Source organism: Phascolarctos cinereus, unplaced genomic scaffold, assembly GCF_003287225.1.
Source record: "Phascolarctos cinereus isolate Bilbo 61053 unplaced genomic scaffold, phaCin_HiC Scaffold_4;HRSCAF=312, whole genome shotgun sequence".
Taxonomy (NCBI): domain Eukaryota; kingdom Metazoa; phylum Chordata; class Mammalia; order Diprotodontia; family Phascolarctidae; genus Phascolarctos; species Phascolarctos cinereus.
In genome coordinates, this window is record NW_027555847.1 from 676,573,361 (window position 1) to 676,595,337 (window position 21,977).

Below are 21,977 nucleotides of genomic sequence, written 5' to 3' on the forward strand. Positions count from 1 at the left end.
ACCCCAGGAAAGTCACTTCACCCTGTTTGCCTCAGTTTCCTCATCTGTAAAATGAGCTGCAGAGGAAATAGCAAACCACTCCAGTATCTTTGCCAACAAAACCCCAAATGGGGTCACAAAGAGTCAGAGATGACTGAAAAACAACAAATTATGTGCCAAGCACTGTGTGAATATTACCTCATTTGATCCTCACCAGTTTTGAGAGGTAGGTACTATTCATCATTTTTATAGATGAGGAAACTGAGGTAGAGAGAAGTTAAGTGATTTGCCCAGAGTCACACAGCTACTATGTGTCTGAGAACATATTTGAACTCAGGTGTTCCTGATGCCAGACCCAGTCCTCTAGCCACTGAGACACCTAGCTGCCTCCAAATGAATTATTATTTTTTGTGGGACTAGACCACAGAATAAGAGGGTGCATAAAAAGGCAGGGGAGAAGAAAAAGCTAAAGGAGAATATGTAATGTATCCTCAAAGATAAACAACGAAGGGACAGTTCTCAAGGGAAGAAACCCAGGCTCTCTGTGGCCGTGTGAAAAAATGCTCCACATGACTAATTAGAGAAATGCATATTAAAGCAATTCTGAAATTCCACCTTATCCAATCAGAGTAGCAAAGATGACAAAAATAGAAAATTATAAATGTTCGAGGGATTGTGGGCAAACAAGCCCTGTTTTCCCACATGCATTGTTGGTGGATCTGTGAATGGGTACAACCATTCCAGAAATCAACTTGGAATCATACACAAAAAGTTAATGAACAGCGTGTGCCACTCAACGTGTTTATGCCACTCCTGGGCCTATGCCCAAGAAGCTGTAGTGGCACAGTGGCTCCGCCCCCACAAAACCATCTCGGCAGATGGGCTAAACTAGGTTGAAGGTAACTGACAGGTCAGTTATTCATGAGTTAGGAGACGTCTACTCTACCACGTGAAGACTTCCTCTGGCAGAATGGGTGATGAGAACAGTTTGTTCCAACAGCCATGAAGGTGGCTGGAGCAGGCACCGTGGAGTGCTGAGAGCTTGGTCAAGCATTGAAGACACCAGAGTCATCCACTGTGTCCTGGACCATTGCCAATTGTCCCAAATTTTGTCTTGCTACGTACTGGATTTTGATGAAACCCTGGAAGAAATAGCGGAGGCTGATGACTTGGTGCAACTCTGCCTCACTTCAATTCACATCCAAGTCAAAACATCCCTCCATGATGTCATTGGTCCTCTTTGAAAATGAAGCACAAACAAACCCAAACAAGATCAAAGTCAAGCAATACACATTTATTAAGTGCCTACTACTGGCCAGGCACTGTGCTGAGTGTTGGGGATACAAAAAGAGACAAAAGACAGTCCCTTTCCTCAAGGAGCTTACAATCTAATCGGGGGAAGACAAGATTCAAATGAATGTATACAAAGCAAGCTGTATACAGGATAAATAAGAACTAATCAACAGAGAGAAGGCACTGGAATGAAGAGGGGTTGGGAATGGGATTTCAATTGGGACCTTAAAGAAAGCCAAGGAGATCAGTAGTCAGAGCAGAGGAGGAAAAGGATTCCAGGCATGGGAGATAGCCAGAGAAAATGCCCAGAGCCTAGAGATGAAATGTCACAAGATTATTCTGTACCTATCAGTAACCACAGAAGGGAATGAAATAATGTGCTCTAAAGCACAAAGGAGCTCAAAATGCAACCTGAGATGGCCTGAAACCTAAGCCTAAGCATTCATGAAAAAGAGATTCAGGGCAGCTAAGTGGTGCAGAGGAGAGAGCCAGCCCTGGAGTCAGGAGGACCTGAGTTCAAATCTAGCCTCAGACACATGGTAGCTGTGTGACCCTGGGCAAGTCACTTAACCTCGATTGCCTCACCCCCCCAAAAAAAAAAGAAAGAAAGAAAAAGATAGATATTCAGTAAAAAAGTGGCATTTGAGTCATTTCTACAGGAGAAAACCAAACATAAACATATTATTTGCTTTGGAAGTACCCCAGACAACAAATATAGGAAAGGTAAACAAGCATAGGAACCAAGGAAGTCACGAGTAATAAAATAAATTATCCTAGAAGAAAAGGGGAGGAAAAAAAACTAAAAAAGAAGATGCCTATAAGGTTAAAAACAATAACAAAATAAGAACAGAAGGATGGTTATTTCTTTCTAAAAGGGGACAAGAGTGAAAGGGAAACTTAAATAGAATTGACAGTGGTCAGGAGGCCAGTGCCACGGCATTGAAGAGTATTTATTGGGAAGTAAGGTGTAAGAAGGCTGGGAAGGTAGGAGGGAGCTAGGTCATGAAAGGCTTTGAATGCCAAACAGAGCATTTTGTATTTGATCCTGGAGGCAATAGTAATAATAATCTGAATAAGACATATAGTATTTATTTTATGTAAAACCATTGGGTTTTTTTTTTGCTTGACAATGCATATTTGTTCTAAGAAATTTCCTTTTTTTCCCCTCAAATAGAGTGGGGTTTAGGTTGGAGGGAGACAGAGAAAAATAGGGAGGATACTACACATGTGGAATGTTTCATGAACTTTCAAATGAGGTCACTATATTTTTAGTTTTACTTAGATACAAAAGACCTCTCAGGAAGTGGGAGTAATCTGTAAATGTAAGTAATGTTTTTTAAAAAAAAATAAAACTGAAAGTGGAAAAAAAGACAATAAAGGGAAAATAACTCCTACAGTCTCTCAGAAAGACAGCCTGCAGGAAATGGATGGAGTGGCAAGAGGAGGATAAGAAAAAGGAGAAAGTAAGGAGGGAATTTTGAATGGAAAAGGGGTCCCAGTGAAGAATGTCCCATGGAGGGAGAGAGAGATTCTGTAATGGGAGATGGGAACCTTACAATAAATATAATTTGTAGGGGCTTGACCACTCCCCTTGATAGAATTTCTCCGCAGCTAGGTGTCTCAGTGGATAGAGTGCGGAAGTGTGGAAGACCTAAGTTCAAATCCAGCCTCAGACACTTGCCAGCTGTGTGATTCCGGGCAAGCCATTCTGTTTGCCTCAATTTCCTCATCTGTAAAACAAGCTGGAAAAGGAAAAGGCCAACCACTCCAGTATCTTTGCGAAGAAAACCCCAAATGGGGTCAGGAAGACTTGGACATGACTGAAATGAACGACCACATGTGTCTCTATGTATAGCCTCCTGCCTCAGGAGAGGGGGAATCAGAGTGCCTGGGGGCAATTGATATCCAGCAGGGTGGGAGGAGATAGCACTGAACTGCACAATCAGGAATGAATGAAAATTTCTACCAGGGAGCAATATTTCTATTTTCTCTGCCTCCTCTAGGAATTGATATTCCTAAGAGTGAAGCATCATAAGAAAAAAGGGGGCCAGGGTGTAAGATCTATGAAGCAGTAACATAGGAACTATTTTGAAGAAGAATCTCAAAACTGGTAGCTTAGAAGCGTTAATTCCATAAGGAATGTAGGAAGAATAAATAACCATAAGAACCATGAATCAAGGAATGAAAGTCTAGAACAGGAAGGAAAGAGAAATAATAAAGAGAATAAGGAGAAAATCTATTTTAGAAAAAAGTACAAAGAATGGAAAAAAACAAGTTGAAGGGGAGGAAAGGAGGGAGGATTTTACTTAACTATTTAATCAGGAGGGGAAAAAAGGAGGGGAAGAATTAGATAACTAGATAAAAGAAAGAGGAATTAATAAGGTAAGCAAAATTCCAGAACTAGGAAAAAGGGTGCAAATGGGCAGGAAGAGGGCTTGAAGGCTGCGAGAAGACAGCTAGGGATAGTAAGGTTGCCTTAAAGTAAATGAAGCAAAAATAACCGAAGAGCCAAAGTGTTGTTCTTACATAGAAAGAGGAATTCTTTAAAAAATCCTAATTTAGGTGGGGAAAAACCTATTAGAGCCAAATGGAAGAAAATACAAACCTAACTTTCGTAAATTTAAATGTGAATGGATTAAACAATCCAATAAAAGGAAAAAATCAGAAATTGGATTTTTAAAAAACCCAACAACTCACAATCTGTTGATTATGAAAAATACACCTAAAAAACATACCTGTTTGTCAACCACGGGCCTGGAATCACTTGAAAACCAGTTTTCAAAAACAGCTTTAGTTACCAATGCTATCTTTTTTGACTGCCAAGAACTGGAAACAATCAATGATTGTAGCCTCTCACAGCCCAAGGATTTAAAGACTGATAAACAAGCACTGTTTTTAATTTAAAATTCCCTTCTGCATTATCTCTCAATAAAAGTGTTAGGGAATCATTAGACACTTTAAATCCAGGTTGAGTTTTTCCTTTCTTAGAAATGGAAGTTCAAGAAGACATCCTTTTATAAGAATAAGCCTGTTTCATTAGCATTACAAATTTGTTGATCAATGCATCCTCTTTATTCAATTACTTTCCTCAAAAACAACAAAATATTTACCCACCACGCCCTTATCTGTCCTGGCTAACTCTGATAATTTTAACGTTATGCAACTAAATTTGATTTTTAAAGCAACTGAACCAACTAATGATTATCTCAAAAGTTTTTTCCTCCACTATCCGCTTCATTTCCATTTTCTTTTACTGTTTTAAATAGACTTGAAGCTTTTGTATCAATGTCTGCTTTGCTAAGTGGAATGTGTTTTCAATTGTAATCTTCAAATCATATAACTAAAAAATGCTCAATTTCTATGATTATAACACTTCTATCCCTTATAGTTTGCAAGCCAGACCAAAAAACTGCTGCAACTTTTCTTTTTTTCTTTTCTTTTTTTTTTTTTTGATGAGACAATCAAGGTTAAGTGACTTGCCTAAGGTCACACACCTAGTAAGTGTCAAGTGTCTGATGTCACATTTGAACTCAGGTCCTCCTGACTCCAGGGCCAGTGCTGTATCCACTGCACCACCTAACTGCCCCAACTTTGCTTTTTTCTATTTCACTTGCATGTTTTATAATATTTTGTACCACAGATTCAGGCATTCAAATATCTCATCCTATTTTACAGTTACTATGACAACACTCATTTTTGTTGTTTGTTGTTATTCAGTTGTATCTGACTCTTCGCAACCCCATTTGGAGTTTTCTTGGCAAAGATATTGAGTGATTTGCCATTTCCTTCTCCAGTTCATTTTACAGATGAACAAACTTAAGTTAACAGGGTGAAGTGACTTGCCCAGGGTCACACAGCTAGGAAGTATCTGAGGCTGGATTTGAACTCAGGAAGATGAGTCTTCCTGACTTCAGGCCCTGCATTCTACTGTGCCACCCAGCTTCCTGAAAACATTCATACCATCCAATTATATCAAAATTTATTTTTCTAATGTAATAACAAACATCTTTTTCTGTGCTGGCAGTGTTTTCTTCTGAAGTAATCTTCCTTTTGTCCGTTTTTGTTAAGGGGTCTTTATTTTTAAAATTAGCACAACAGCTGTTAAGAGTACATCTTGTCCACCCACAATAGACAAGGCAGAGTGATGAAGTAATGGGTTATTAAAACTCATGGGTCATAAAAGAGTCAGACTGAACAACTAGCTTGCATTAATTGAATTTTGACATGCATTAAATTTGACTTGTGTTGTCTTACCTTATCTTTTTTTTTGGGGGGGGCGGTTAGTCAATGAGGTTAGGTGACTTGCCCAGGGTCACATAGCTAGTAAGTGTTATGTGTCTGAGGCTGGATTTGAACTCAGGTCCTCCTGAATCCAGGCCCAGTGCTCTATCCACTGCACCAACTAGCTGCCCCTTAAGCTTCTTAATTAAGAAGAAAGTAAGCTTTTAAAAAAAGGAAGAAAGCGAGCTTTTTTGAAGCAGGAAGTTTCTTGGACTGTCTTTCTTTTTGCTTGTATTTGTATCCCGTGTGCTTAACACAGTATCTAACACACAGCAAGTGTTTAATAAATGCTTGTTGAGCTTTTGACTTGATTTGTCATTGCAAACATGCAAGGTGTGAGGAAAAATTCCAGAGTTGTTTTGATTTGCAACAATGATGCAAAAGCAAACACAGTTAGCATAGCCTTTGATAAACCCAAAGATCCCAGTTACTATTTGACAAGAATAGCAGAGAAATCTAGAAAGCAGTTGGGCAGAAATTAGATAAAGACCTATATCTCCCATCACACATCAAGATGAATTCCAAATGGATACATGACTTAGATATAAAAGGTGACATCATAAGGAAGTTAGATGAGCAAGAAAGAAATTACCTTTCAGATCTATTGATAGAGGAAGAGTTTATGACTAAAAAAGAAATAGGAAGAATCATAAGGGGCAGCTAGGTGGCGCAGTGGATAGCGCACTGGCCCTGAAGTCAGGAGGACCTGAGTTCAAATGTGACCTCAGACCAAACACTTGATACTTACTAGCTGTGTGACCCTGGGCAAGTCACTTAACCCCAATTGCCTAAAAAAAAAAAGAATCATAGAAGAGAAAATGAATAGTTCTGATTATAAATTAAACAGTTTTTGCACAAACTTAATGCATCTAAAACTAGAAGGGAAGGAAGATAAAATGAATTATTACATAAAATTTTAAAGTTTTTTTTGTAGCTATGATTAGAAGAGAAACAGTTAATTGGGGAAAAAAATCTTTACAAGTTTCTTTGATAAAGGTCTCATTTCCAAGATATTTTTCCAAGAACCAATTCAAATTTATAGGGATAAGAGCCATTTAATAATAATTGATGGATGGTCAAAAGATATAAAAAGGTAACTAATTCTCAAGGGAAGAAATCCATGCTATCTATAACCATATGGGGGAGAAAAATGCTCCAAATCACTAACTAGAGAAATGCAAGTTAAAGCAACTCTGAGGCTCTGCTTCATATTCATCAGATTGGCAAAATGGACAAAAAAGGAAAGTGACAAATGTTTGAGGGGCTGTGGGAAAACAGGCATATTAATGCGCTGTGTGAGCTGTGAATTGGTACAGTTGTTCTGGAAAGCAATTTGCAACTATGCCTAGATAGTTACCAAACTGCATGTATGCTTTGATACAGCAATACCACTCCTATGCCTATACCCCAAGGTGATCAGTGAAATAGCAGAAGGACCCAAATGTACAAAAATATTTATAGTAGTTCTTTTCTTGACAACCCCATACTGGAAAATAAGAAAGTGCCTTTCTATTGGCTAATGGCTAAACAAATTATGGAATATGAATGGAATGGAATAGTATTATGTCAATGAAATGATGAAATGGACAGTTTCAGAGGAAACTGGGCAACGTTTTATGAACTGGTACCAAGCCAAGTGATTGGCACCAGGAGAACAATTTGCATAGTGACCATCACAGTATAATAATAGTTAGCACCATAGAGAAAAACAAATTTGAAAGACTTGATGACTTGGATCAATGCAATGATAATCCCTGAGTCCAAAAGACTGAAGATGAAACATCTTGCTTACCTCCTGCCAGAGAAGTGAGACTTAAAATGCAGAATGGAGTCTAACATTTTTGTACATGGCTGACTCGGGAATTTGTTTTGCTAGGCCTGGCATAATTATCCTGAGGGCTTTATTTTCTTTTCTTCATTGTTCGATGGGTTTAGGGAACAGTGAGAGGGAGAGGTCACAAATGCTTGTAAAAAATAAAAACTTTTTAAAAAATACAAGAAAAGGAGATGAGTCTGGTCTGACCTGTTCTTTGTTAATCCAAAACGGCCCTTAGAAATCACTACTTCCCTTTCTAAAGGCCTACAGACCATCCCTTTAATAATATGTCCTAGAATTTTGCCAGAAATCAAGGTCAAGCTTACTGGTTTGAAGACTGTCTACTCCCTATTTTGAAAATCAAGACAACATCTGAGTGTCTGCAAACCTGCCTATTACTCTTCTCCCTAATTTTTCAATTTCAGTTGCTTAGGATCAAGTTTGTCTAGGGCTGGTGACAGGAATACATTGAAGCTAGCTCTTTGTTTGTCTTGGCTTTTGACTTCCTCTGTTAACTATTTCTATCTTTTTTTTTTTGCTTGTTGGTGAGGCAATCAGGGTTAAGTGACTTGCCCAGGGTCACACAGCTAGAAAGTCTGAGGTAGGATTTGAACTCAGGTCCTCCTGACTCCCAGGCCAGTGCTCTATCCATTGCACCACCTAGCCGCCCCAATTTCTGTTCTACCTTTTCCAGCTCCAGAGGGCATCTGCCTTGGTAGAGAATCCAGAAGGAAAATAAAACTTGAACAGTCTGCTTTCTTTCTGTAGTTTCTTGGCCATCTACCCTCAATAGCATCCTATCCCCCCCTCCAATCTTCATCTTGCCCCAACTAAGCTTTTTAAAAAAACATAAAACTTTTTCATCCTTTTTAATTATGACCATCTTTGGATGACTGGGCTTCAGTGCTCCTAATGTTATTCTCATAGGACCATGTAACCCTTTTATTTTCATCCTTAGCTGTCTGCCCTTCCATCCATTTCTTTATAAAAATCCAAGTTACTCAATGAGTTTCCTGTGCATCCATGATGGTTCCCTCACCTCCCCTTTTCTTTCCTATCCAAATAATTTTGTTTGAGTTATCAGAATTTGGTTTGGGGAATGTTCCTTCTCCCTTGGGACAAGTTGTCCTCAGGAGTTTTAGATTATGACAGTCTGCATGAATTCTCTCTCCCCTTTCCCCCACCCCCCACCCCCACCCAGATGCTGAAACCCAAGGTCAGGGATGTGAAGCTAGTGGAAAGAATCCTAGGTGTAGGGAGAGGTCTTCAAGTAGCCTGAGGTCTGATGCTAAAGATTTACTCTTGAGGGGCAGGGGTAGACGTTCAGGGGTGTTAGGGTTCAAGAGGCTCAGAAAGGATACAAATGTACTTTCACCTAGCACAGAATGGATCCTAAGGCTCTGCATGGTGCTAAGACAAGTCACAGAATGACGTTCTATCAGGAAGGGTTTTCTGGAGGAAGTGGTCTTCAACCATAATCTGGAAGGAGAGCAGGGTATCTCAGGTCTGTGATTCCCATGGATTCCCAGCATCCTCTCTCCTGGGTGTCTGTGAATTGAGGTCACCATGCTGGGATCTGACACTCAGGTATAAGGTGCTGGACCCCAGGGATCCAGATCTGGGCTGCTCCTTCCCCCTCAGGAAAGAGTTCAATGTGTGTAAGGATATAGTCATTGGATGCAAAAGCTGAGAAAGACCTTAGAGAAGAAGAATTACTCTAAACCTTTCATTTTACAGAGGAGGAAACTGTAGCCCAGAAAAGGGGAAATGATTTGCCCAGCGACACATAGTCAGTCAGTCAACAATAATTTATTAGGCAGCTAGGTGGTGCAGTGGATAGAGAGCTGGAGACTGAGTCCCACTTCTTCCTCAGATACTTTCTAGCTATATGACCCTGGGCAAGTCACTCTTAACCACTTTTGGCCCCAATTTCCTAATCTGTAAAATGGAGCCAATAATAGCACTTACCTTACAGGTTGTTGTATCAGATAAAATGTCATTGGTTATCCTTTCCACATCCCAACTTTCCCCATCACAATTTTGATATATCGCTGGTAGGCATAAGAAATGAAATGGAAACTTTTGGGGCGTTTTGCGAAAGACAACACTCAAAGGCCAGCAGCCCACACAGACAATGTTTAGAAAGTCAGAAATGCATTTTACATATATATGTGTATATATATATTTATATATAAAATTGTACAATATGAATATATTTTATCTGGAGGGTCAAAAACGTTTATGTGAATTTTCCAGATCAAAAGGACCCTACCCCTTAGCCCCCTCAATATGGAAGGGATAACTGTATTTGTGAAGGTTTTATATGCTGTAAGTGCTAGCTAGCAAAGCACCTACTAGGTGCTTAGTCTAAGCCTCTGAGTTGGCAGAGAAGGTGCCGACCTTCAGAAATCCGAGGTCCAGCGCCTGTCCCCTTCTCTGTGCCAGGCGCTGAACTAGGTTCTGGGGATCTAAAGAGAGGCCGAACAGTCCCTGCTTTTGGTCAGCCCGTGACAGAGCTGGGATAAGCACCGAGGTCTCCCGCCTTCAAGTCCAGCTTTCCTCACATGTCAGAGCGGAAGGGACCTTACAGACCATCCGCCCTGTTTTTTTTACAGATGGGGAGACTGAGGGGAAACACAGCTGCCCGCGTCTGATGGGTGAGCCCAAGCAGATTCCTGTTCTGTCGCTCTTCTTGGGGCAATGAACAAAGCAGGTGAGCGGAGGTGGTCCCGGCGGCGCGTTGGAGAAAACTAGCCTGTTGGAGGAGGGGTGGCCCGCCTGCGGCTCCCATCCCCCGCTGGTTATCTTTCATTCATAGGGCGTCTGGCGCTGCTGACCCTGTTTGGTGGAGCCAAGAGGCAGGAGGGGTCAGAGGTCAGCGGGGGCGATCGATTCCAGCTTCTGAAGAGCCTTTAACAGGTTTTCTCCTTCTCCAAAGCATGCCTTGCAAGGGGCCCTGCAGCTCCTTTCTCTGGGGCTCGCCCCAGGCAGAAAGGAGATAGCAGGCTGGGGCCCACAGCACAGCCTCGACATTCCCCATCGATTGGACCCCTTAGAGGGGGGCAGCCTTAAGCTGCGTCGATCATGGCCCCTGCCCATCTGTCCACTAACTCCTCCTGTTCCCTTTTCTTGTCCCCACCTTTTAGAGGGCGTGCTCTAGAAAGGCTGTCTAGAGATGGGGAATGGGAGAGGTTGGTGAGCTAGGAACCCAAGCACTCTGCCTCCCTCATCTGCGGAGGGTGACTCAGGGATCTCTAGGATCCTCAATCTATCCCCGGGATACAAAACATAGCCCTGGATTTGGAATCAAAGATGTAGGCTTGAATCTTGATCTTTCTGACCTTCAGTATCTTCCTCTGTAAAATAAGGGGGTTAAGCTAATAATCTCTAAGGTCCTTTCTGCACTAAATCTATGAGCCAAGGAAAGCAAATTGTGTTGGGGGAAAAGGAGGTTATGCATGGTTTCCTGAGAAAGGAACTGTGTTAAAATGGAGTCACATCAGGAAAACTTGGGTTTGAAACCTGTCTAAGGTACTTACTAGCAGTGTGACCCTGGACAAGTCATTTAACTTTTACTGAGTCTATTCCCTCAAATGTAAAATAGAAAATGGCAGCATCTACTTCACAGGATGGTTGGGAGGAACAAATGAAATAATGTATCTAAAGTGTTTTGTAAACCTTTAAGAGCTATGTTTATAAATGTGAACTTTATTCTTTCTTTAAAAACAAAAACAAAAAAATAACCAGGGGTCCATGATACCTCCTTCGTTGTTATGGGCAGGAAATGAAACAATTCTGAGCAAACAGCCTCTGATGGAACTGAGGACCATATCTAGGATTTGGAGGGAGAGGATAGAGAAGGGACACAGCCCTTGGGGGATCCTCTGGTCTCTCCCATTCATACCGGCATCTCCAGCCTCACAGTTCCTGGTCTAGCTCCCCTGGGAAGTCTTTGCTCTCTCTCATTTATCCTTCCTTCTCCATCTTTACAGATGCTATTTGAGTTCAGGCTTTTTGCACTCCAAACTGGAATATCAAATCAACCTCCTTACCAGACTTCCCACCTCCAATTCCTTCCAGTACCGAATGATGATCATTTTTCCAGGGGTTCTTAGCCTTTTTGGTGATCATAGACCCCCTTTGACAGTCTGGCCAAGTTGGAGGGTCTCTCCTCAGAATCATGCTTTGAAATGCATAAAATAAAATGCATAGAATTACAATTATACTGAAATACAGTAAGTGAATTATTGTATTTTAAAATAAGTTCATGGACACCTGTTTAAAAACTCTAGTCCAGTGCAGGAAGTGGGGTGTGGAGGTCTATCCTGCCCTGCAGGAAGGTGAAGGGAGAGGGGGATAGGAGAAGGAGAGAGAGATGGAGGAGAGGACAGACTGGGGGAGGGGATGTTTGGAGTGCATGCCGTCTTGGGGTGGGGGGAGAGGGGAGATGGGGTGAAAATTTGGAATTCAAAGACTTGTGGGAGTGAATGTTGAGAACTAAAAATAAATAAATTTATATAAAAAAAGAAAATTTTAAAAAAAGATAATTAAAGCATCAAATAAATAAATAAAATAAAAATAAAAACTCTAGTCCAAGGGTGGGGAACCTCTGGCCCTCTAGGTCCTCAAGTTCAGTCCTTTGATTGAATCCAAACTTTACAAAATGTTCAAATTCAGTCACTTGAAGACCTAGAGGACCCTGCTGTAGTCCAGCCCCTGGTATTACAGATCAAGCCCAGAGAGGGAGAATGCTTTGCCTAAAACTTCAGATCTAGGTAATGGAAGTGACAGAATTTGAACTCATGTCTTCTGAGTCCCAATACAAAATGGGGGTGCTGGGAGGGGCAGCTAGGTGGCGCAGTGGATAGAGCACTGGCCCCAGAGCCAGGAGGACCTGAGTTCAAATGTGACCTCAGACACATAACACTTACTAGCTGTGTGACCCTGGGCAAGTCACTTAACCCTGCTGCCTAGCAAAAAAACCAAAAAACCAAAAAATAAAAATAAAAACAAGGTAAGATTGGACTAGATGACAAATTTTGAAATTACTTGTTTCTGGGGAAAAAAAAAACTAATATATGCAGCTAGGTGGCACAGTGGATAGCGTACTGGCCCTGAAGTCAGGAGGACCTGAGTTCAAATCCAGCCTCAGACCAAACACTTGACACTTACTAGCTGTGTGACCCTGGGCAAGTCACTTAACTCCTATTACCTCACCAAAAAGCAAAAAACAAACAAACAAAACAAAACAAAACAAAATGGGAGGAGTGCTGTATGATATGAAGTTGAAGGGGCAGAGGGTACTGAGGGTAGACCAAGCTGGAAGTGGGGGAGAGGGCCCTAAGGGAAGTAAGCCGCTGCCCCCATTTCTCTGCCTTTGGAGGCAATGGGAGAGATGGGGGTGACTGAGTGATTGCGGGGGTGATCTGTCCCACTAGCAAGGTCTTTTTTCTGGAAATCTTTGCTAATCCTTCCCCAGCCAAGCCTGAGGCCTGAGTCCCCAGGCCTTCTAATCCCCTCCAGGACCTGCCCCAAACTGACTTGTCTTGGCTGGAGGCTGATAGCCTATGACAGCCGTGGAGGGCCAGGGGCCAGCCAGCCAAGGGGAGGAGGGGGGAATCCGGGAGGCCTCACTGTCTAGGCATTTGCAGCATGGCCCTGTCCTGCCCCCAGTCAGAGAGCTGAGAACGGAGAATGTTAAGAGCCGGACGGGACTTTAGAGATCGAAGCTCTTTTTACAGATGATGACAATGAGGACATAGAAAGTGACTTAGCCAAGATCATACCCTGGGAACAGGCAGGAGTAGGGGCAAGAACCCAGGTGTCCTGACCTCTGGTCAGGGAGGTGAGTGGTGGGGTCTGGTGGATGGACACAGGAGATAGGTTGGGGACACTTCCTCTTTCTCTGGGTACTGCATCTGTTTCCTGCAGGGGGAGCAGAAGGCAGAGAGGGGGTAGCTTTGGTGACCTAAGCTAGAAAAGTTAATCCAGGATTGACAAGGGAAGAATAGCCCCCCTCCCACCCCCGATGTGGGGCTGGCCCAGTCTCTGATTGCACCCCCCTACACACACACACCAAGTTCCAACTCCCAGAGGGTTTGGGGCCAGGATACTCTCCATTGGCCAGTGGCTCAAAGGGACAGGTGGGGCCCAGTCACTGGAGCTTAAATAGCCCAGGGGGAGGAGGGCACTGGGGGCTCATCCTGACCAAGGCTGCCCAGGAAGAAGAGCAGAAAGAAGGTGAGTAGCTCAGGGCCTGGGCTGGGCTGGGTGGGGAGGAATAGGGCTGTAGCTCCCCCAACCCAGCCAAAGGCTGGGAGAGTGTAGGGCGCCTTCTTTCTCCAGGAGGCCAATAGGATGGCCAACAAAGCTCCAGTGACCCGACATCTTGCTTCCTTCTCTGGAACAGGAGCCCAAAGCGGTAGATTCTAGTCTAAGCTCTGCCATTAACTTTCTCTGGGATCATGGAAAAGTCACTTACCCTCTGGGCCCAATGCAGTCAGGGGATCGAAAGATTTAGTACTAGAAAGGAAACCCACTCCAACCCCCTCATTGTACAGATAAGGAAACTGAAGCCAAGGGGGGAAGGGAGGAAGATAGTACTTATCTAGGGTCACGCAGAGAATCAATGACAGAGCCTGGAAGCCTTTGCTTGGGTTGACTCGGGGAGAGGATATTTTTTGGATTCTTTGGGGACTGATGGTTTCTCACTCTGAATCAAAGCCCAGAGAGTGGACCTGGTGTCTCCCCAGTGCCTGGGAAGGGACCCAGCCCCCAGGGGGGCATTTCACACTCTGGTTGGGCTGGAAGGGCAGCTTCTTCCATTATGGATCAGCCTTGGCTTTCTTATTCAGTGGTGGCTCTTATTCCAGATGGAGAAAGGAAGGCTCAGAGGTTGAGTACCAAGCTCCGACCGACCGAGGAAGACAGATGCAAACCACCAAGTTCTCCGGCCTTACTAAAGAGAGCTTCACATCTATCCTGTGGGCATGGATCAGACTCCTGCTGGCCTGTGGCTGCCGGGCTCAAGGGGGCCTCTGCAGCCTCCCTCTTTTCAGCCTCAGCTAGGGGTGGACCATATAGCAGGTGAGGAACTTGGGTGAGGGAGGTTCTGAGAAGGGAGGGAAGGGGAGGAACAGGCTGCAGACCAGCTCTTAGCAGGTCAGGGAGGGAAAGGAGGAGAACATGCCTTCCTTGGCCTTCCTTTCCTCCCATTCACCTCCCAAGGCCTCCTTCTTATCAGGCCATCCAGCCACTGGATCCCCAGCTTTTCCCCGATTCCCAACCATGTTCAGTGCCCCACCTTCATCTCTCAGGGACTCTGATTCTAGATGTCTTCGGATCCCCAACTGGTTCTTTAGTGTTTCACACACAGCCCCCCAAGACCCAGCCTCTCTCTGGCTTCTTTCAGCGGAGCCGCGGGGGGCTAACACACACCTGCCACCCCCACGGAATCGAGTTGCCTTCACGAAGCCTCAGCTGAAAGCCTTGGAGTGGGCCTTTGAGCGCAGCCCCTACCCAGACCAGGGCACCCGGCGCCACCTGGCTGGCCTTCTCCTCCTGCCTGAGGCCCGAGTCCAGGTGAGCGTCTCTCTGCCCCCAGCCCAGTGGGCTGCAGCTGAGCTCATCTGCGGATGGCCCCTTCTGCATGAAATGCTGGCTCATAACTCAGGGCAGGACCTACTTCCCTTCTGAGAGAGGGAAGGAGGAGCCTCCATTATTCTTTGTGACCTTTTCATGCCCCCAATACGGAGGATATTCTTGTTATAAGAACTTCATCAGTAATGCTGAAATCGAAGGCCCCTTAGTTGGACTCTGGGGTTAGAATGTTAGAATGGCAAGGGATTAGAGAACATGGAATGTCAGATCTGGGGAGAGAACTTCTAGACAGAGCTTCAGATTAGAGGCAGAAAGACCCTCGTGTGAATCCTGCCTCAGGCACTTACTAGCTGTGTTACTTTGGGTAATTTGCCTAACCTCTCTCTCTGTGCCTTGACTTCATCTGTAAAATGAGGGATTTGGATTTAGTGGTCACCAAGGTTCCACCTAGGGTCTTGTGAGCCTAGAATATCAGACCTGGGAGAGATCTTAGAATGCAGAGTGTCAGATCTGGGAGGGACCATGGAATATAGAATGTCAGAGCTGGAAGGGTCTTAGAATATAGAATAAAAGAGTCATAAAGATCTTAGGATGTCAGAACTGGGGGGAGGGGTGTTGTCTTAGAGTATAGAATGTCAGCTCGGAGAGCCCTTAGAACACAAAAGGTCAGGACTGGGAGGGCCCTTAGAGTACAGGAGGTCAGGACTACAGGGCCTTAGAACTCAGAATGTCAGAGCTGGGAGGGCCCTTAGAACACAGGTTGTCAGAGCTGGGAAGAAGCTTAGAATACAAAATGCTAGATCTCTAGGAGATTTTAGAGTAGAATATCAGCACTATCGGAAGTGAAAAGAACCTAAGATGTCTCTCTCCTTTTCCAGTGTGAATTAGAGAATGAGGGGAGGGGGAGGGGCAGCGTGCTGGTGGCCTAATGACAGTAAGTGACAGAAGCAGGCTGGGACTCTGGTATTGTGATTCCCCTTCTGGGTCTTGGCTGCCACCAAATCTAGTGCTCCATCTAGGCCTCTCCCCAGAGGGGACTCACTGCCCAGGTCTGCCTCTTCCTCAGGGGGGAGTTGACCTCCCAGAGCCCTTGTCCCAGGTCAGGGTATGCCAGGAGCCCACCGATGCCCCTTTGGTGTGAGGGCATGACATGAGCATCTTTTCTCCCCTGATATCAACTTTCTTCCCCCAACCTCCCTTCTTCCCCAGGTGTGGTTCAAGAACCAGAGAGCTAAACTCCGTCGAGGGCAGCGGCTTTAGCAGCCTGAGGAGCAGAGATCAATGGCCCTGGATGGGTCGAGGTGGCACCATGCCTAGGTCCAGAGTTTCTGCCCACTGCTTCTAGGACCAGACCCCAAACTCCTGTCCTAGAGGCATACCAGTTCTGCCAGAGGCCTGAAAGCCAGGTCCAGGGCTGGCAGGGGCCTCTGGGCTCTCCATGGAATGTAGGCCTAGGACTGGGCTGGGGCTTACCCTGGGCATGCCAGGCCCTGGCCTGGACAGTGACTCCCAGATGGGGGGCCATTCCTTTCTACTGGCTCTGCTCACCCCCTGCCCAGTCTTGGCCTGGCCTTCCTGCTCCCTTTCCCCCGCTCTATAGATTACCCACAGGTCTGAGACTCACTGACCTGACCGACCATTCAATCAACAGATATTTAGTATATCCCCCTTTCATGCCTAGGTCTGTGCTCGGTGACGTGGTGGGCTAAATGAGAGACAGAGGAAGCCAGCAGCCTGCCTTAAGAGATTTCCCAATGGTTGGGAAGTTAAGACTCATACACGAGAATATTTCCTCCCATAGATTTAAGGGCAAGAACTGGTTTTTCTGTATTTTTGTAGAGCACAGTGCTTGGCTCTGGGTTTAGCACTTCATAAATATTTGCGTTGGAGTCCAGGTGCTGGGGAGAGAAGCCATTAGAGTCTGAGCTATCCAGGGCCTTCGAGGCCAACTTATCCAACCCCCACAGAGTAATTAATCATCATGAGAACAACCAAAACCTTCTTCACATGCTGCAGTTTTCATGGTTCACTGCGATGTCTTAAAATGACATGTTTGGGAGAGTTAAGGGGATGGAAGGAGTCAACCAGAGCTGAAGCCTGGAAATGGAGGGGGAGGAGTAGCTAGGTGGCGTAGTAGATAGAGCACCGGCCCTGGAGTCAAGAGGACCTGAGTTCAAATCTGGCCTCAGATACATAACACTTACTAGCTGTGTGACCCTGGGCAAGTCACTTATCCCCATTGCCTAGCCAAAAAAAAAAAAAAAAGAAAAGAAATAAAATGGAAAAAAAAAAGAAATGGAGGGGAAAACAATCTGTCAGGGGCTCTGGAATTCAAGGACCTTCCCTCCTCCCCCCACTCTCCCTGCTCCCTGCTACCATACCCCTCAGACCCCTGAGGAGGCAGAATGAAATCTCTGAACTGTGGCTCCCTGGAGAGGGACCGACCATGCTGGGACATCCAGGGAGCCTGGAAGCAGTTAGGTGGTGGATGGATGCTGGACTTGGGGTCAGGAAGACCTCAGTTTGAATCCTGCCTCAGACTCATTACCAGTGTGACCATGGACAGGTGGCTGCCCTTAACCTTGGTCTGCCTCAGTTTCCCCAACCGTAAAATGGGGATAATAATAGCACCTACATCAAATGGATGTTGTGAGGCTCTGACGGAATAACAGATGTAAAGTGCTTTGTAAACTCTAAGGCACTATATAAATGTTGTTGTTATTATTATTATTATCTATACTTTCCCTTTGTGACTGGTTAGCATCTCTAAGCTTTCTTTAAGCTCTGAAACCATAGGCATTTTCCCCTTTGTGCTGGCAAATAGTAGGCGCTTAATAGATGCTCGCTTGCTTAGGATCTGTGTTTCTGCTGGGGCTGGGGTCAGGAAAGGGAGCCAGTGGTCACATTCAGGCTGAAATAGCTGAAGAAGCTGCTCACTCTCCCTAGTGGTGTCCTACCCAGGATTTCTGGTGGGGTGGTTCTGCTGCTGGAGACCTTGGGAATCTGCCCCTACTGGAGAGAGATTCCTGAGCAGGCCCATTCTGTCCACTTTCCCCTATTAGTCCAAGTTCGGCCTGGGGTAGAGAGGTCAGGGGTCAGGAAAGAATAGGCCCAAGGGTCAATGACCTTTGGAAGGTCAAGGTCCCAGAATGGGAAGTCTAGCCACTGATCTGGGAGGTCAGGGAGGTTGGAGGCAGGCTGAGGAATTGTATCAGTTCTAGCCTCCCTTAGCCCCCTAATTCTGTATGAACACAACTCCTCCTCTGCCCCCTCCAACCCTAGCCCCTAGCTGCAGTCTTGCTGGGCAGGGTCCACAGTCCTGCCATAAGGAGTCAATGGGTAGGGTGGGCCCCAGGCCATAAACCTAGGAGCACTGAGGGTGGAGGGGGCAGATCACAGGGTGAAGGCTCCTAGCTTGTTCCCAAATCTCTGGACCATGTTGTTCCTTTGCCTACCTCCACTGGGCCCGAGACTGACCTCGTAGAACGCGAAACTGTGGGCATTAAAAAGGACCTAAAAATATAAGACACAGAATATCAGCACTGAGAGGGGTGCTGGAGCTGGAAAGATCCTAAGGACATTGGACACACAATGTCAGGGCTGGGAAGGCCCTGAGAACCCCAAATGAAGGCAGGAGGGGCCTTAGGACATGTGTCAGAACTGGGAGAGTCACTCTCTTAGGACAAATCTCTGGCCCTCAGTTCTCTCATCTATAAAATGAATAGATGACCTCCAGCGGTCTCTCCTTAATCAGATCTAGCATCTTATGATTCTTCATTGTACAAACAATAAAACAGAAAGAAGGGAAATGATTTCCAGGCTTATAGATTGAAGGCTGGTAGGGATCTTGGAGGCCATTGAGTTCAAGTGAGGATTTTACAGGGGAAGAAACTGAAGTCCAAATCGGGCAGAGCTGAGATTCAAACCCAGGTCCTGTGACTCCAAGGCCACACATCTAGTCAGTCTAGAGCAGGGCTTCTTCACCTTTTTTTGGGGTCCAGGAGCCTTTTGGCAAAACAGTCTAGTGAAGCCTGTAGACTCTTTCTTAAAATCGTGTTTTTCTTTTCTTTTTCTTTTTCTAAACTAGGCAATGGGGTTAAGTGACTTTGCCCAGGGTTACACAGCTGGGGTTAAGTGACTTGCCCAGGGTTGCACAGCTAGTGTTAAGTGTCTGAGGCTGGATTTGAACTCAGGTCCTCGACTCCACTGCACCACCTAGCTGCCCCCTAAAATTGTGTTTTTAAATGCATAAAGTCAAATACACAGAATTACAAAGGAAACTAATTCTATTGAAATATAGTCCTTAAAATAGTAAAAAAAAATATACAAGGCAGGGATGGGAAAGGAAGAAAAAAAAGAAATTTACGTGATAGCTTTGTTGTATATTTAAAAGGAATAGCGAATTGTACATAGTAGATTTGCAGTTTTGTGTGCAATCATCTTTTTAATTATACTATGTTATGGAAATTAAATTAAATTAAAAATATTAATTAAATTAATTAATTAATTAATTAAATTAATTAAAAATAAAATAAATGTTAAAAAAAACAAGTCCATGTACCCCAGATTAAGACCCCCGGTCTTAAACTAAGACGAGAAACCAGGTCTCCTTACTTTTAGTCCCTGATTCCATTAATGAGCCACTACAAGAATTTTAAGAGTACCTACTGTGCGTCAGGCATTGTGTCAGGGTCTGAGGATACCCTTTTACCCTCAGGTAGCTTCTAGTCTGCTCTGCTAGGGGGTGATCAATGTGAACACAAATCAGCATCATAAAAGGCTGAAGGCAAGGGGGGACAGAGGAGAAGCCTCCGGGAGGAAATGCTCAGCTTCATCCAGGGATGTTGGGCTTCATTCACTCTGAACTGACCTGGAGCCCCTGGGACGGGGCTGCTGGTGATCTTGGGGATGGGAGGAGGAAAGATGATGACAGAATGGGAGGGGGGTCTCCTCCTTTCCTCCTTCCTCCAGAGGGATCACTAAGCTCTCTTTCAGCTCTAAAACTCTACACGTTTGCCCCTTTGTGCCCACAAGTATCAGGCGCTTCAGAGAAGCTTGTTTGCTTAGGTGATGCTGTGGTTAGATCTTGGAGTAAGGAAGTTGGTGTTTTTCAGTCATTTCAGTCATGTCCGACTCTCTATGACCCCCTTTGGGGTTTTCTTAACAAAGATACTGGAGTGGTTTGCCATTTTCTCCTCCAGCTTATTTTACAGATGAGGAAACTGAAGCAGGGTTAAGTGACTTGCCCAGGGTCACACAGCTAGTAAGTGTCTGAGGCCAGATTTGAGCTCAGGAAGCTGAGTCTTCCTGACTCCAGGTGCCACCTAGCTGCCACCTAGCTTCCTCAAGGGAGTGAGGGAGATGACAAGTTCAAATCCAGCCTCAGTCACTAACTAGCTGTGTGGCTCTGAGCAAGTCATTTAACCTCTATTTGCTTCAGTTCCTCAACTATAAAAGTGGGATGATAATAGCACCTGCCTCCCAGGGTTTCTGTGTGGATCAAATGAGATAGATAACATTTGTCCAGGGCTTAGCACAGTGCTTGCCACGTAGTAGTTGCTTAAGAAATGCTTGTTTCCACTTACTAGCTGTGTTACCCTGGGCAAGTCACTTGACCCCATTGCCTAGCCAAAACAAACAAACAAACCAACAAAAAGAAATTCTTGTTTCATTCCTTCGTAGATTAAATTCCAGAGCCCCTTTCTCCCTACGTGGGCAGAAATGCTAAGGCGTCCTGGCATGAGTAGGGAGTGACACTTTGGGGTATAGAGGCAGCCCCCTACAAGGGGAAAGGGAGCGCTGGACTAGAATTCAAAAACCCTGGCTTTAAATCTCAGCTGCATCCCTCACTCATTGTGTGACATTGAGCAAATTCTTTCCCTTCACAGTATCACAGAACCTGAGACTGGGAAGGGATCTCAGGGGCCATCTAGTCCAGGCTTTATTCCTACATAACATGCCTTACAAAGGTTGTCCAGTTTGCAGGCCTTTAAGGAAGAGCAGCCCTTTCCCCTTGCACATTTCTCTCATTCCATTTCACTTTCTGTCCCCTATAATGATGGGTTTGACTGGCTGATTTTTCTTATTTTAGTTTTGAACACAAAAATTTTTACTAGCATAAAAAATACATGTCTGGTATCCAATATTAAAACCAGGTCATATGTATACATATAGGTTCTTTTCCATTAATTACTGAATATTCTTATCTCTCAGCTATGCTTTAAAGAATCTGCACTTACGTAAGCATATCTTAACTTACCAAAGAAAGAAAACTTGCAGATGTAGTAGTGTATAGCTACTGAACATGCCAAAAAGTTAGAGATGGGAAATTACAATCATATCTTGCTGCATTGAATATTTCTGTAAGAACTTAGAAATAACAAGAAATATGGAAAAAACATTTCATTTGAAATGAGGTAAGTCATGTGAAAATGTTTTTAGAAGCAAATAACACTAATGTTAAAATGTTGAGATGAGAATATTAACTAAATTCCTGGAGAATTCCCTTTGATGTTTGTATAGTTTAGCTTATCTTAAAAAATGGAAATAAAAAATTAATCTAAAATACTGTTAGAAAAAGAGGCAGTTATCTGGTACCACTTAAAATGTGACTACTTAAGTACTTTTCTTATTTTGAAAAAAGTGACATATACAACACTACTTAACAGAGGGCTGTCATTTCAAGCTGCCTTTTGGATAGAAAATTAAACAGAGGTAGATGGTTAAACATTAGTGGCAATATTCTAGCAACCTTTGCCTTGAAACACATTGTCAAGTTCACACTTGAAGCCCAGGTGAATAGGACTTCAGGAGTAGAAACAAAGTGTTTCAGAAAGTCAGTCCAAAGACTTAGCAATTAGGTTTTTTCCCTTATATGGAAGAGAGTGAGAATAAACTAGGTTCAAGACTCTGGGGTTAAGGACATGATTGCTTAAAGCACTATATAGCTAGCTCATGTATTTGTTATAGCAGTAGAATGAAGCTTATACCTAAGCTTACTAGGCTTATT